General features: G+C 39.4%; 1 pseudogene; it reads left to right on the top strand.

The window, feature by feature from the left end:
- Nucleotides 1–2,269: 2,269 nt before the first annotated feature.
- The window catches only part of LOC113101112 (zinc finger protein 91-like), a 55,166-nt pseudogene continuing 41,047 nt past the window's right edge, over nt 2,270–16,388 (top strand).

Genomic DNA, 16,388 nt, shown 5'->3' on the forward strand with positions numbered 1-16,388 from the left:
ATTTTCAGCATTTTTACTCCAGTCTTCAGAGTCACATCCTTCAGAAATCATAATATACTGATTTACTGATTATCAAACATTTAAAACATAATTTTTTAAACAGTTTTTTTTTTCAGTATTATTTGATAAATATAAGGATCCAAAGATCAGCATTTATGTGAAATAAAAAGCTTTTGCAACATAATACACTATGTCATTCAAAAGCTCAATAAGTCAATATATAATTTTAGTTTTTTGGGAAAAAAATATAGAAATTAACACTTCTATTTAGCAAGGACTCTTTTGTGGGTTTGAGTCTCAGGCCAGCAACACCACTGCCCCCGGGCACCGCAGCATAAATGATGACCACTGCTCCGGGTGTGTGTTCACTGTGTGTGCACTTTTGATGGGTTAAATGCAGAGCACGAATTCTGAGTATGGGTCACCATACTTGGCTGTATGTCACTTCACTTCACTTTGAATTGATCAAAAGTGATGATAAAGCAATAATTTTTCAAAGGATTTCTATTTCAAATTAAATGCTGTTCTTCTGAACTTTCTATTGATCAAAGAAACCTGAAAAAAAAAATCTACTCCACTGGTTTCAATATTATCAAAGTGTGTTTTTTTTTTATTATTTTTTTATCATATATCATAATTATTTCTGAAGGATCGTGTGACTGGAGTAATGATGGTAAAAATTCAGCTTTGAAATCTCTATAAATTACATTTTGAAATATATCCAAATAGAAAACAGTTAATTTAAATAGGTTAGTAAAAATATTTCACATTATTTTTGTTTTGTTGCAATCGTATGTTTAATGTCTTCGTGTTTGCAAAAGTTTCTTGGCTTTTTTTCTGTGTAAAACTGTTTTCATACAGCGATAGCTGGACGCTTTTGCCCATATTAGGAGAGAGCCTCCAGCTTCGAGTATGAATGAAACGCACACTACAGGAGTTGTTTGCGCTCTGTGATGTCCATCTCGCTGTATTCTGTGTCCGAATTAAACATCAAATCATATGCAGGAAAGGTGCGGGGGACGAATTCCCATGATATTAAAAGCGGGGGGTGTCCCCCACGTAATCTACGCCTCTGATTAAAACGATGAGTGGGCCCGGTGACATTTTGCTTAACTCTAAAAGAGTTAATTAGGTCAGTAAACGCAAGTCCTAAATGTATCATTTGTATTATCAGCGTGAATATTAAAATCTCCCATGATTAGCGCCTTATCAACTGTAACTAGAAGGTCTGAGAGGAAATCTGCTAATTCTTTTAGGAATTCTGTATACGGCCCTGGTGGACTATACACAGTAGCCAGAGCAAGAGATACATTAGATTTCTTTTGCATGTCTGACAGTGTAACATTAAGCAGAAGTATTTCGAATGAGTTAAACCTGTATCCCGTTTTCTGGGTAACATTGAGAATATCACTATATATTGTTGCAACACCCCCGCCACGACCAGTCTGACGGGGCTCATGCTTATAACAGTAGTTTGGTGGAGTAGACTCATTTAGACCAAAATAATCATTTGGTTTTAGCCAGGTTTCAGTCAAGCAGAGTACATTAAAACTATTATCTGTGATCATTTCATTTACAATAACTGCTTTGGGTTTGAGTGATCTAATATTTATGAGCCCAAACTTTAAAGATTGCTTTTGTTAGTTTCCTTTACATGTTTCTGGTTTAATCACGATAAGATTTTTTCTAGATCCTACATTAAATTTATATTTTGACCTCACTATTCGGGGAACAGACACAGTCTTAATAGATTGTACAGCCCAAATACTTTTATCATTTAAGCGGGTGGAACAAAAGTCATCATAACAGTTATTTGAGAATTGTCTTACTAGTCACTTGGAGCGAAGTGTCCTGGAGATGTTGTCAGAAAGCAGCTCTGCTCCAACTCTGCTGCTCTTCAGCGTCTCCGTCTGCCGCAGCGTGGTGTCGTTAACCCCGGCTTGAAGCACGAGGGGATACACGGGAGCGTCGTGACATGTTTACATTAATCTACACCCCGCCTCCAGCAGTGCGGGGGGTGTCGGATAGTTCGTTAACAGTATACCGTCCCTTAAACTTTTCTAACTTCTTTTTGCACCGAAATGAAGAATGAAAACGAACTTCGTTTGAAGTATATCGGGGGCCTTAAGGGTTCTTACTATAGAAACGTGGGATTTGTATCTAATGTTTTAAAATGTTTAATAATTATTATTATTAAGTGTAACTGGAAGAACCTGAAGTGATTTGCTAAAGTTTTTTTTTACTTTTATTTTAGAGTTTATTGAAGAAAACGAGGAGCATGAAAAACAGAATAAAGAGGAGGATAAAAATGTCAAAACTGGAGAAAACTCTTTGAGTCGCTCTCAAACCAAACAGAAAGATTTAAAGAAGAGAAGAGACAAGAAATCTTTCACCTGCACTCAGTGTGGAAAGAGTTTGAGAAGCAAACATGGTCTTGAGATTCACATGAGGATCCACACTGGAGAGAAACCATACAGATGTGATCAGTGCGGGAAGAGTTTCACACAATCAACATACCTAAAGATACACATGAACATCCACACTGGAGAGAAACTGTATGAATGTGATCAGTGTGGCAAAACATTTTTGAGGGCTTCATACCTGAAGGATCACCTGAAAGTTCATTCAAAGGAGAAACCACATTCATGTTCTTTGTGTGGAAAGAGGTTTTCACGTCTGCATAGTTTACAAGTTCATCAGAAGAGACACACTGGTGTGAGAGAATATATGTGTTTTGAGTGTGAGAAGACTTTTATTACATCTGAACATTTGAGACTGCACCAGAGGATCCACACTGGAGAGAAACCTTACAAGTGTTCACACTGTGACAAGAGATTCAGTCGGTTAGGACATCTGAAAAGACATGAGAGGATCCACACTGGAGAGAAACCTTACAAGTGTTCACACTGTGACAAGAGATTCAGTCAGTTAGGAGACCTGAAAAAACATGAGAGGATCCACACTGGAGAGAAACCTTACAAGTGTTCAAACTGTGACAAGAGATTTAGTCGATCAGGATCCCTGAAAATACATGAGAGGATCCACACTGGAGAGAAACCTTACAAGTGTTCACACTGTGACAAGAGATTCAGTCATTTAGGAGACCTGAAAGTACATGAGAGGATCCACACTGGAGAGAAACCTTACAAGTGTTCACACTGTGACAAGAGATTCAGTCAGTTAGGATCCCTAAAAACACATGAGAGGATCCACACTGGAGAGAAACCTTACAAGTGTTCACACTGTGACAAGATATTCAGTCGGCTAGGACATCTGAAAACACATGAGAGGATCCACACTGAAGAGAATACAAGTGTTCACACTGTGACAAGAGATTCAGTCAGTTAGGAGACCTGGAAACACATGAGAGGATCCACACTGGAGAGAAACCGTATCACTGCACTGTATGTGGGAAGAGTTTCAGTCAATCATCTAATCTACTCATGCATATCAAAAACATTCACAGTCAGTATTAGGGGATACACAGACTTATCAACTACTCTACATCAATGTTCTGCCATGACGCTTTAAGCTTGATGTTGATTAGTCGCTGGTCCTATAGATGGCACAACAGGATAATAAACCTTTGAAGGACTTCCACATTTATGCTCCTTTTCCAAACAGTTAAAATGTCAAATAAATGTATGCTCTGAAAGCTCCACAAGACATGTATGATTATAATACTGGATGCTTGAAATTGAACGGGAGAATGCACATTTTAAACAGCTTATTGTACAGGTAAATTAATCACTGTTCTAATCTAATGCGCTGCTGCACTGTAACACACACACACACACACACACATAGACTACAGACAGTAGCTCGTACATCACACATGCACAGAATCATTCAGTGAGGAAATGTACTGTCATCTCTGTTCTGTTTTTTCTCAATAAAATAGCTTAGAAACTGAAAATTTAAATAATATATTTCTTAATAACTAAAGCCCACAGCGTCACTACTACTAGAGAGACACTGCCATGTATACGGTGACAATATAAGCCATTTTCCCAGGACATGTCCTTGCTAGGATTGTTATATTGTCTAAAATATCCAGATTTTGGCTGTTTGTGCTGTGCAGATCGATCATTGTATGACATTCATAAGAGCTATAGAGAGCAGAGCAGACGGCTCCTCATGAATTCAAATCACTCTCTTGGTACTTTGGTGTCATACAATGATCGGTGCACAGCGACGCTTCAAGTTGAATGAACGAACAAACACCTAACATGTACGTGTATTTGCATTCCTTTGATCGTTCTCTGTAGATCTCACCTTGTCACACGCCACGATGCTGGACGATTGGTTGATTATGTACCATACCTGCATGTTATTGGTCAAACTACTTTGGGTGTTTCAGGCAATATAGAAATCCTGGCAAGGACGCGTCCTGGGAAAATGGCTCATATGGTCACCCTAGCCATGTAGAAATAATTCACACACACAATCGCTCTCACTAATGCATTCATACAAATGTAATCTTTACTGTGCTGCGTTATCTATATCTGATTTAGAACGAGCAGAAATCTGTGAGAAATCAACACAAAGGCAAAAGAACTGATACAAATGAGCTGTTATAGGAGCAATAGATGTGTCATGTGCCATAGACAGAGATGGGACCAAGTCACACATGTGCAAGTCTCAAGTAAGTCTCAAGTCTTAACCTTCAAGTCTCAAGTAAGTCCCAAGTATTTTTTTCTTGGGCAAGTCAAGTCAAGTCACAAGCTATGTCAAGTCAAGTCACCTTAATATTGTTATTTTACCTGCAGAATCTGATCTTAATAAAGTTAAAAGACAAAATATAAGTAACTGTCAGTAAATTAAAATAATTTGGATTTGCATTGTAAATACTCATGTTCAGTAAAATACATCATGGAATCAAACAAAATTGTAACTTCCTAAAATTATTTATTTTTCACTTCTGCCAACAGTGTTTGAAATGTTTTACATTTTCAACATTGATTTCATAAAACTTAACATCCAACAGACTCCTCTCTGAACACCTCTCTCTCTCTCTCTCTCTCTCTCTCTCAAACACAGTTTACATACAACATTAAACCGTTACATTTCTTCTCTCTCTCTCTCTCTCTCTCTCACACACACTCTCTCTCTCTCTCTCTCAGAGTATAGAATATAAATATGACGTATTTTCAGTTGTTTCATACTTTTTTTGTTATTTACAGTACAGACCAAAAGTTTGGACACACCTTCTCATTCAAAGAGTTTTCTTTATTTTCATGACTATGAAAATTGTAGATTCACACTGAAGGCATCAAAACTATGAATTAACACATGTGGAATTATATATGGAATTATATACATAACAAAAAAGTGTGAAACAACTGAAAATATGTAATATTCTTGGTTCTTCAAAGTAGCCACTTTTTGTTTTGATTACTGCTTTGCACACTCTTGGCATTCTCTTGATGAGCTTCAAGAGGTAGTCTCCTGAAATGGTCTTCCAACAGTCTTGAAGGAGTTCCCCGAGAGATGCTTAGCACTTGTTGGCCCTTTTGCCTTCTGTCTGCGGTCCAGCTCACCCCTAAACCATCTGGATTGGGTTCAGATCCGGTGACTGTGGAGGCCAGGTCATCTGGTGCAGCACCCCATCACTCTCCTTCTTGCTCAAATAGCCCTCGATGCCTTCAGTGTGACTCTACAATTTTCATAGTCATGAAAATAAAGAAAACTCTTTGAATGAGAAGGTGTGTCCATTTTTGGTCTGTACTGTATATATATATATATATATATATATGTAATATGCACTTCTCATGATTGGGTAATCGCGGCAGCTACATTTGTTTTTCTGATTAATTGTTTTGCTCTATGAGAAAGACAAGGTAACAAAATATTCGGGGCTTATGCCCCCTTAGCCCAGCCCTAGCGCCGCCCGCGGAATGCGTTTTTTTGACGGCCTGCTAGCGGATCTTTAGGGGCCGTTCACGTCACGTCTTTTTCGCGCGCAAGTTCGTTATTTCCAATGTAGGCGCGCGGTATGCGCGCTCATAATGGAAGCAACGCGCTCACGACGTGCACCGCATCGAGTTAAAAACATCTAAACTTTTCAGAATGCCGCAAGCGCACCGCAGGTCATGTGACCATAACTAACCAATCAGCTTCACCCTTTCCCGTATCAACGTTGAAAGCTCAGCTAAGATGAAGGAACAGCTGTTCATAGCTGTATATGGATTGCCATTTTGAAATGAATTTAGTAGCAGAGCTACTGCAAGCGATTTTTAGTGCTGCAAATCCATTTATCCTTTGCTGAAATTTCTACGTCTTCATTGAGAGAGAGCGTGTCATGGATGCTTAGCAACGACAGACGCCCCAGGAGCACTTCTGCCCGAGCGCTTTGGAAAGAAGGAGAAAGCGGCGCGACTAGTGTTTTCCACGCGTTTTTAGTCGCGAACTATTGAAGACAAAAGCGATGACCCTCGGTACCTCTCAGGCTGACATGTTGATGTGATGTGATATCTGATTTAAGTGGGCGTGGTGTGTGTAAGGTAGAGAGGGCCATAGATGTGTACAATCTGTTTTTTTTTTTTTCAGCTCCAAGCTTATTTGTTCATTAAGGACGTGATCAGCGACTAGTCGACTTCGACTAGACTTTCATCACATAAAAGTTGACTTAAAAAAAATCAGAAGTCGTTCAACCTCAGTCAGTAGATCATCTTCAGATCCAGCACTTTCAGGTCTGATGACTCATCCTCGCAATAATGCATCAAGCAATAAAATATCTTCTGTATAAATCTGTCCTAACAAAGAAACATCATCTAAAGTCACAGTGAATAAAGTCCATCTTTAAGACCAGCAAAGTTTCAACTGTAACATTTTTATGAGGCTTCAGGTCTGAAGAATTACCTGAAAGTTCATACGAAAGAAAAACCACATTCATGTTCTTTATCTGGAAAGAGTTTTTCACATCTAAAGTTTAAAAGTTCATCAGAAGATACACACTGGTGTGAGAGATCATGTGTGCTTTTAGTGTGAGAAGACTTTTATGACAGCTGCAGATCTGAAGCGGCTCCAGATGATTCACACTGCAGAGAAACCTTACAGTTTCATCTGTCAGATTCAGATCAACTTAAAGATGGAGTTCCTCCTTAATAAACAATATCTACAAGTTTTATTCTTGTCATTTTACTTCATGATTTTAATTATATCATTGGGTTTTATGAGGTTCATTTTTTTATCATGTTTACTCTTTTTATGAAGGAAAGTAGTTGTCTTTCCAAGACATTATTATGTGTCTGCTATTGACAGTGCAGAAGAGAGATCTCTTTAGATCTGTGCAATTAATAGAGTTTGAGTTTGGCTTCCAATGATAATGAAAAGAAGATATTTGAGGTGAATTGATAATTGTGCTGCATTCCTTCTACCTTTCATTCACAGCGCTTTGTTCCTCCATAAAGTCCAAATATCATTGTGTAGGATCTCGGAGTGAATCAGAGCAGTAGGGGAAGTCGTGGCCTAATGGTTAGAGCGTCGGACTCCCAATCGAAGGGTTGTGAGTTCGAGTCTCGGGCCGGACGGAATTGTGGGTGGGGGTAGTGCATGAACAGCTCTCTCTCTCTCCACCTTCAATACCACGCCTTAGGTGCCCTTGAGCAAGGCATCGAACCCCCAACGCCGCAGCATAAATGGCTGCCCACTGCTCCGGGTGTGTGCTCACAGTGTGTGTGTGTGTGTGTGTGTGTGTGTGTGTGTGTGTGTGTGTGTGTGTGTGTGTGTGTGTGTGTGTGTGTGTTCACTGCTCTGTGTGTGTGCATTTCGGATGGGTTAAATGCAGAGCACAAATTCTGAGTATGGGTCACCATACTTGGCTGAATGTCACTTCACTTCACTTCACTACTGAAACTGATCAAGAAGCTGAATTCCACATGATTTTGCTGATTTTACATTTGATTCATTCGTTCAGTTCATGTTCAGTTACGACATTTTACTTGGTTAGCTTAGTATTATAGTAAATTTTTGAAACTATTGAAAACCACACGCAGCGGCTTCTTTCTCTTGTAACAAATTCAAGCAACAAGATGTCCCGTGGTTCTGAAGGTGGTGGGGAAACAGTCGGCGGGGCTGGCGCAGTGGGAGCGCGAAGTTGTTGCATCTGTTGGGAGAGCTTGGACACCTGTGTTACCAGCGCCTGGACGGCGCGTCCGGTGGAAGAGATGCTCTCCTGCTGCTGATCTATACGAGTTATGCTGTGGCTGATGAACTCGGTGAAAGCCGCTGAACTCGCTGCATCCATGATAATGGTCAGATCGTTCTGTCACAGAAAAGAAGACTGGATGCAAGTGCAAGTTAATATCTCTTTAATGAGCGTATATCACAGTAGAGTCAGACATAGTTGATCAGTTCATATATGTCTACCTGGATGACATACTGATATTTTCTTTAGGGGTGCTCCGATCACGATCGGCCGATCGTTAATGCGCATCTCGTCAGTAAAGCCGGTTCTCTAATCAGCAGTTAATTCCATCAGGTGCGTGATTGCACATAGAGCAGCTGTTACTACACAGAGCCGTTGTTAATAGAGAAGATGCGCCAAAAAAACGTTGAAAATGAAGTGGATTTGCGCATCTTCTCTATTAACAACGGCTCTGTGTAGTAACAGCTGCTCTATGTGCAATCACGCACCTGATGGAATTAACGGCTGATTAGAGAACCGGCTTTACTGACGAGATGCGAATAACGATCGGCCGATCGCGATCGGAGCACCCCTGATTTTCTTCGTCTCTCCAGAAACATGTTCAACATGTCAGACAATGTGCTTCAGCGGCTGTTAGAGAATGGTCTTTTTGTCAAGGCGGAGAAATGCGAATTTCATGCACAATCTGTTTCCTTCCTAGGGTACATCGTCTCGTCTGAGGGAATTCGCATGGATCCTGATAAGGTTAAGGTTGTGGTGGATTGGCCAAGTCCAGATTCCCGTAAGGTCCTACAGCGGTTTCTGGGGTTTGCCAATTTCTACCGGCGTTTTATTCGCAACTTCAGCCAACTAGCCGCACCTCTGACTGCCTTGACCTCCCCCAGAACGGCCTTCAGGTGGTCAGATGCAGCCGAAGCTGCATTTGCTAAACTGAAGAGTCACTTCGTTTCGGCTCCCATTCTGATTGCCCCTGATTCCTCACTTCAGTTCGTGGTGGAGGTCGATGCGTCAGAGGTGGGGGTAGGAGCAGTTCTTTCCCAGCGGTCTCCCTCAGATAACAAGATGCACCCTTGCGTGTTTTACTCTCACCGTTTGTCTCCCGCGGAAAGTAATTATGATATTGGTAACAGAGTTGTTGGTGGTCAAATTAGCGTTAGAGGAGTGGCATCACTGGTTAGAGGGTTCGGGGGTGCCCTTTATCGTTTGGACTGATCACAAGAACTTGGAGTATATACGATCAGCTAAAAGGCTCAATTCCAGGCAGGCTCAGTGGGCACTTTTTTTCGGTCGTTTTGATTTTACTCTATCGTACCGCCCGGGCTCCAAAATCATCAAGCCCGTTGCACTTTTGGTCCGTCCGAACGCCCATCCACTCCCGAGTGTATTTTTCCTGAGACATTAGTGGTCTCCACTCTAACATGGGAGGTCGAGTCGAAGGTCCTAGCGGCCTTAGAGGGGGTAACGCCTCCGCCCGCGTGCCCACCGAACCGTTTATTTGTGCCGGATGAGTTAAAGTCCTGCGTCATTAAGTGGGGTCATTGCTCTAACATAGCTTGTCATCCAGGGGTTAATCGAACCAGATGTTTGGTCAAGCAACGGTTCTGGTGGCCAGGTATGGCTCGCGACATCCGCGATTTTGTTTTGACTTGCTTGGTTTGCGCCACTGGTAAGACTTCCAACCGTCCTCCAGATGGGTTACTCCAACCGCTGTCTGTCCCTTCGAGACCCTGGTCCCACATCGCGCTAGATTTTGTCACCGCCCTAACACCCTCCCAAGGGTATACGGTTGTTTTGACCGTTGTGGACCGGTTTTCGAAGGCGACCCATTTCATACCCTTGGCCAAATTACCTTCTGCCAAGGAGACAGCGGTCGCTGTCATTGACCACATCTTCCGGATACATGGCCTCCCGGTGGATGTGGTTTCTGACAGGGGGCCCCAGTTTGTGTCCAAATTCTGGCAGGAGTTTTGTAAGTTGCTGGGGGCAACGGTTAGTCTTTCCTCTGGGTTCCATCCCCAGACCAATGGTCAGACCGAGAGAGCCAACCAGGATTTAGAACGCATGTTGCGATGTTTGGCGTCCAAGAATCCTTCCTCCTGGAGCCAACAACTCTCTATGATTGAGTACGCACATAATTCGTTACCAGTGTCTTCTACGGGCCTCTCCCCGTTTGAATCTAGCTTAGGTTACCAGCCACCTGTTTTTCCCAGTCTGGAATCAGAAGTCGCGGTCCCCTCTGCCCACGCCTTTGTCCAGAGGTGCCGCCACACCTGGAACAGAGCCCGTGAGACTCTCTTGCAGGTGAGGGCGTGCTCCAAGGCTAAGACCGATCGCCACCGGTCAAAGCCACCCGTATACATCGTCGGTCAAAAAGTGTGGCTTTCTACTAAGAATATTCCGCTCCGCTCCGTTGCTAATAAACTTGCTCCCAAATTCATTGGCCCGTTTACTGTCACCAAAATCATTAGTCCAGCGGCAGTCCGCCTCAAATTGCCTCCAGCGTACAGGAGGATTCATCCCGCCTTTCATGTTTCCAAAATTAAACCAGTTTTTCACTCACCGCTTAATCCGCCTGTCCCGGTTCCTCCACCGCCGCGACTCGTAGACGGGGAACCCACCTATTCGGTTAACAGTATTCTGGACTCGAGGCGGAGGGGACGTGGATTCAAGTACTTGGTGGACTGGGAAGGTTACGGTCCAGAGGAGAGAAGTTGGGTACCTGCCCGGGACATTCTGGATCACTCCCTTATCGATGATTACAATCGACAGGTAAGGGGTGGTGGGAACGCCGAGAGGCGTTCCTAGGAGCAGGGGTACTGTCACGGTTCATTGATACATAGTGTAGTCTTGTTGTCTGTGTGTAGGTTGCGGGATGTATCACCTGATTGTTCTGTGTGGGCGTCGTCGCTGATTACTGATCAGCTGCAGCTGCGGCTTATTCCATCTGGCCTATATTAACGCCTTGTCTTTCATCTGATGTTTGTCAGATCGTTGTTTGGAGTCCTGGTGTTGTGTTGTCCCCCGTGTAGTTGTTCCTGCTCTGGATCTCTCGTCTCAGTTTCCTGTTGCCTGTTTGTTCCTTGGATATTCGTTCTGGATTACATCGTTCATCACTTCAGCCACGGGCACTTCACGTACTCCTCTCATCACAAGCACCAACGCCCATCAAGGTCCCTGTGTTGCCATCTCTCCTGCTGCTAGTTTGTCTTGTCATCTCCTGCATATCTGACTCTACTGTGATATACGCTCATTAAAGAGATATTAACTTGCACTTGCATCCAGTCTTCTTTTCCGTGACAATGTTGAAATGAACATCAACTAAGATTAATAAATGCTGTAGAAGGATTGTTCTTGCTTAGATCATGTTAACTAAAGTAGTTAAATAAAATTAACTAATGGACCGTTATTCAAAAGTGTTCTCGATTAAGTTTATCATCACTTGATTATAAGGATTTCATTGCTTTTCATAAAACTGTGAACTGATTCTATGTATTCTTTTTTTCTTCCCTTTTAGCCATTTGCAAACAGGACAAGGACAACCTTAAGGAAAGCTGAGGAAACCTGTTCTCTACATTTCCAAGAGACAAGACTATACCTCCCTAGACTAGTGTTGTGTTTGTACTAAACCCAGAGCAGCCCTGAATGAATCGACAGAATGACCAAGCTCATATTCTAATACTATAGACTGCAATTAAAAAGCTTTGCACGGGCTTTTTAATGCTGATAATGTACTGCGTGTGTCTTTACACAAAAACTACATGATGTTAATAGCCTCTAAATGAAAAACATAGGAACTCATAGTGAGTCCAGCTGCAATATCATGAAAAACTCAGTGTGATGTTGTTATAATGATTATTAATTTTGATTAATATAAAGTTTTTTGAGGGGACCATCTCATATTCTGGTCTGTGATAAACATAACTATACTTTGAGATTTTGTTGTGCAAGGTAAACCTCACATACTCACACTCAAACATTCATATCAGTAACTAGTTACAGTAGTTACTTAATTCAAAAAGTAACTCAATTACTTTGTTGATTACTTACACCAAAAAAGTAATGCATTACTGTTTTACTGTTTAGTTACTTTTTTAAAGAACATTCTTTAATGTTCCTGTTAATGCGCTTTTATGCGTTATGGTCTATACAAACACAAAGTAAAACAGAAGGTAATTTTTAAACACTATTTTGAGTGTTTAAAAACTATTTTGAGTGTTTTTAAGTCAGACCAGCACAAACTGAATATTATATATCACAAGGATTTCTGAAATAAATAACAAAACACCTGAATAATATATTCAGAATCAAAAACTAAAGTGGCTTCTGCATCATAAAAGCTGTTGTGTTGAGCCCTTCACAGCTTAAGTATGAAAACTATCAACAATGGACATCATAACACAGAACATTTTGAAATAAATAAATGAAAGCAATCTGAATTATTCAGAATACATTTCGTGACACATACATATGTATATAAATGCTGTTTAAAAATGAAATCTATGTTCTGACTGAACCTATTGTTGTTCAGTTATTTATTATGGTATTATTCATATTTTACATATCATTTTATGCTATTATAAATCTATTATATCACATACTGGTATGTTATTGTACCGTTGTACTCGCTTTTCATATTATTCACTTTAAGTTGTACTACATATACTTTTTAATATAAAATATCACTTTTACTATATTTCTACTGTGCACTGTATCAGTGATATTTTCAGTTTCACTGGATCCATAGCCTCATCAGTTACATGTTATTATTTGTTGTGGAGTTCATCTGTAGGCTATAGTGCTATCAAAATGAAAAGCGGACGACAAGTGTGTCACTTTTTGATTTGTATTTACTTGTTTTATTAATTTTCTCAACGATAGTAAATTATTAGTGTTTAAAGATGAATTATTTAGATTTTATCCTAGTATTTCAAAGGGAATGAGCTGTGTTCTGACCTGAGACACAAGAAAGAGAGAGAGAGAAAAAAAGAAAGAAAAATGTTGGGACTGAACACAGAGAAAGCAATAAAACAACTAATGTACATTCAAATTACATTACATGAATATGTCACAGTTATACTAAATTAACAGATTTGTAAACCGAAAAAAATCAACGAAATCAACAAGTGAGACAAATGTGAGCTTTCAATTAATAACTTTCCAAACCTAACTAAATAACTGCAGAGGCAAAGTTTTTTTTTAACTGCACGTAGATCAGAAACCTCTGAAATCGGTTGATAAATGTGAACGTTATCGTGTTTTTATTCAGTAAAAACCGCAGCTCCCCCGTTTACTTTGATTTGTTTTAAGGCAGTCTTGCCCTCACCAACATGGCGGACGCGTTGACGTATAGCGGCAACGGCTCAAAGTTGCCAATGAGGCAGGTATTTATATGTCTATGGGCCAGCCGCCCTTTCTTTTTTTGAAAGAGGTTCCATTCGTTTACATGCAGGGGGCGGGGTTTATGAGCGGAACTTCTCAGGACTTCTCAGGACTCGGTTTTATGCTCCGGCACACAAGTCTGATTTTTGGCGCCTGGAACTCCTTAACCCGAGAGCTTTTTGGAAAGAGAGAAGGTTTTACATCAAAGTCTGTCCGTAATGCCAGGTAACGTACCTTTGTGCAAAGCGCTGTTATTTAAGTCTTCGCCTGATGAGGCACAAAGAGCTGCCGAAGCTTTCTTTTTTACTGTTTTAACTGTTCACGGCATTTCGCCTATTTAAAGGGTTAGTTCACCCAGATAGCAAAATTATGTAATTAATAACTCACCCTCATGTTGTTTCAAACCCGTAAAACCTCCGTTTATCTTTGGAACACAGTTTAAGATATTTTAGATTTTAGTCTGAGAGCTCTCAGTCCCTCCATTGAAGCTGTGTGTACGGTATACTGTCCATGTCCAGAAAGGTAAGAAAAACATCATCAAAGTAGTCCATGTGACATCAGAGGGTCGGTTAGAATTTTTGAAGCATCGAAAATACATTTTGGTCCAAAAATAGCAAAAACGACGACTTCATTCATCATTGTCTTCTCCTCCGTGACTGTTGTGTGAGAAAGTTCAATACAAAAAAGTCTATATAGCCGGTTCGCGAACGAATCATTCAGTTCACCAAATCGAACTGAATCGTTTTAAACAGTTCGCATCTCCAATACGCATTAATCCACAAATTACTTAAGCTGTTAACTTTTTTAATGTGGCTGACACTCCCTCTGAGTTCAAACAAACCAATATCCCGGAGTAATTCATGTACTCAAACAGTACACTGAACTGCTGTGAAGAGAGAACTGAATATGAACACTGAGCCGTTTTGTTCGTTATCTGGCTCGGCTCTGTGTTCATCTTCAGTTCTCTCTTCACAGCAGTTCAGTCATTGTACTGTTTGAGTAAATGAATTACTCCAGGATATTGGTTTGTTTGTACTGCAGAAGTTATTGAATGAGTGTTTATATTAGTTTTATAGTAAATTAAGTTACAAACCTGATAATAATGCACAATGTTTCCATCTAACATTTATTTTGAGGTACAACTCGTCATATTATCAGAGTGTTTTACTAGTTAGCAGTAGACCGAATGACAAAATGTTAATTTTGGGTTGGAGTATCCCTTTAATATATTGTTGGTCCTCTCTTGTTTTTGTTTGATGCAAAAAATTTCAATCCAAGTCAGTCAATCCAAATTTTAGTATGCAAATTTATTCAAAGAATATAAAATGTGAGAATTCAAATGATCATTTGCAGATTATCAACAGATTATAAAATATTTTATACCTTATTCTGTGCAGAAAATGTAAATAATTGCTAATTAAATGTAGCCTAGTATATAAAAAAATCATAAAATTGCCATTAGGAAAAAAATATCGATTACAAATGATTGATTATTGTCCAGCAGTGTATTTGATTTATTACAGCTAATTAAAAGTAATTAATAAAGAAGATAATTCCTTGTAAATAATAATAATAATTATTATTATATAGGCTACATACATAAAATGATTGTATTTGACATTTCTGTCACTTCTGAAATTATGGCTACGCCCCTGGTGTGACAAAATGTTAGCTTATACATAATACTCTTTAAGCTCTTTTTTAAAAACTTGGCTTACATACATTTTTACGTATGCCATGTCGCATCATTAAACTAGCATTTAACAATGGACAAAAGTTTTTTTTTTTTAACCTATGGTTCTCTAACCATAAATGCTACTGTAATTTGCCCCCTGTCTAAGCATTTAAAGAATTTAATAGAAGCATTTAAATAATCCCGTGAATGCACTTAAAGAATGCAGAATCAAATCGTTATACTCGAATCGAATCAAATTGAATCGTTCTAATTTTGCAAAAAATAGTTCTTGAATCGAATCGAAAACCTATGAATCGTAATCGAATCGCTGCCTTGCCAAAGATTCACAGCCCTATTAAATACTGATCAACACTTCATTAATAATTACACTAGTGTTGTAAAACCAATGCCATTCTTTATACTTATTTACAATTGTGTAAATATAGAAATATAATTAAATATAGTAATATAATATAATTATGGAAAACCGTAAACAAGTTTCACCCAAATTTAATTTGTCTTTTAATTTATGAATTTTAAACATTTTAATTTTTGTTAAATAAAGGGGATTTGCTATTAAAATTAAAACATGGAAGAAATATTGTGTGATTTAATTTTTAATTAACAGTAGTAGCAGTATCACATACATTTTACTAAATAATAGTAATATTTATAGCACAATGCCTTTATGTAAAAATTAGCTTTTAATGAATGCATATTTGTCATTTTAACTGAACTTAAGACTGGTGGTGATGCTTAAGATATTTTTGGTCATTGAGGGTTTCTGTATAAAAAAAAATGATAAAATGTAATAGATCATATTAATTATTATTAAAAGATAATACTACTACTAATTCTACTACCATACTAACAGTATACAATGCACTATGGATTGATGAGCTGCTGGTTCATGAATATTAATCATGTTGTCTGCGTTCAGTCAAACTGATTTGCTGAAATCAAAACAGGGATGGTTATGGTCAGTGTTCAGCGAGTGAAAATATATCTGCGCCATGCGATCTTATAATAGCCTCGAACACACACTGGCGAGTAAAATCTAAGAATTGATTCGCCAATGGCTAACAATAGACATAATTTAGTCGCCCAGAGTAAAATTTATTCACATATGCGAGTGATTTACTCACAATGTAGAGGCTGTTTTGAGGGGTTGCCGTGAATAAACCT

Source organism: Carassius auratus, unplaced genomic scaffold, assembly GCF_003368295.1.
Source record: "Carassius auratus strain Wakin unplaced genomic scaffold, ASM336829v1 scaf_tig00217539, whole genome shotgun sequence".
In the NCBI taxonomy this organism is placed as follows: domain Eukaryota; kingdom Metazoa; phylum Chordata; class Actinopteri; order Cypriniformes; family Cyprinidae; genus Carassius; species Carassius auratus.